Raw genomic sequence first — 1230 nt, 5'->3', positions numbered from 1 at the left:
AGTCATACTCGCGGCGATTCAAATCGCGGAAGATCCGATCTAGCGCCGAACAGACGGTGCCTCCGTGTTCAACACACGTACAGCCCGGGGACGTCTCCTCCTTCTTGATCCAGCAAGGGGAGAGGAGAAGTTGAGGGAGAACTCCAGCAGCACGACGGCGTGGTAGCAATGGAGCTCGTGGTTCTCCGGCAGAGCTTCGCTAAGCACTACGGAGGAGGAGGAGGAGGTGTATGAGGAGGGAGGGCTGTGCCAGGGAAGAGGTGCGGCTGCCCTCCCACCCCTCCACTATATATAGGGGCAAGGGGAGAGGGGGAGGCACCCTAGGGTTTCCCCTAGGGGGCGCCGGCCAAGCAGATTGGATCTCCCTAGGGAGACTTGCCCCCCAAGCCAAGCAGGTGGAGGCTTGCCTCCCAAGCCAGGTGGAGGTGCCCCACCTCCCCAAGTTACATGGGAAAGGGTGTGGGGGGCGCACCACCCCTTAGTTGGCTGGTTTGCCCCTTCCCCTTTGGCCCATGAGGCCCTCCAACACTTGTCGGGGCTCCCGAAACACCTTTCGGTCATGCTGGCCATAGCCTGGTACCCCCGGAACAATTCCGGACTCCAATACCCTTCGTCCAATATACCGATCTTCACCTCCGGACCATTCCCGAGCTCCTCATCATGTCTGGGATCTCATCCGGGACTCCGAACAACCTTCGGTAACCACATACTATTTCCCATAACAACTCTAGCGTCACCGAACCTTAAGTGTGTAGACCCTACGGGTTCGGGAACCATGCATACATGACCGAGACACCTCTCCGGCCAATAACCAATAGCGGGATCTGGATACCCATATTGGCTCCCACATGTTCCACGATGATCTCATTGGATGAACCACGATGTCGGGGATTCAATCAATCCCGTATTCAATTCCCTTTGTCTATCGGTATGTTACTTGCCCGAGATTCGATCGTCGGTATCCCAATACCTCCTTCAATCTTGTTACCGGCAACTCACTTTACTCGTTCCGTAATGCATGATCCCGTGACTAACTACTTAGTCACATTGAGCTCATTATGATGATGCATTACCGAGTGGGCCCAGAGATACCTCTCTGTCATATGGAGTGACAAATCCTAGTCTCGATTCGTGCCAACCCAACAGACACTTTAGGAGATACCTGTAGTGTACCTTTATAGCCACCCAGTTACGTTGTGACGTTTGGTACACCCAAGGCATTCCTACGGT

The sequence above is a fragment of the Aegilops tauschii genome, chromosome 5 (assembly GCF_002575655.3).
Source record: "Aegilops tauschii subsp. strangulata cultivar AL8/78 chromosome 5, Aet v6.0, whole genome shotgun sequence".
Taxonomy (NCBI): domain Eukaryota; kingdom Viridiplantae; phylum Streptophyta; class Magnoliopsida; order Poales; family Poaceae; genus Aegilops; species Aegilops tauschii.
This window is presented reverse-complemented; position numbering follows the sequence as displayed.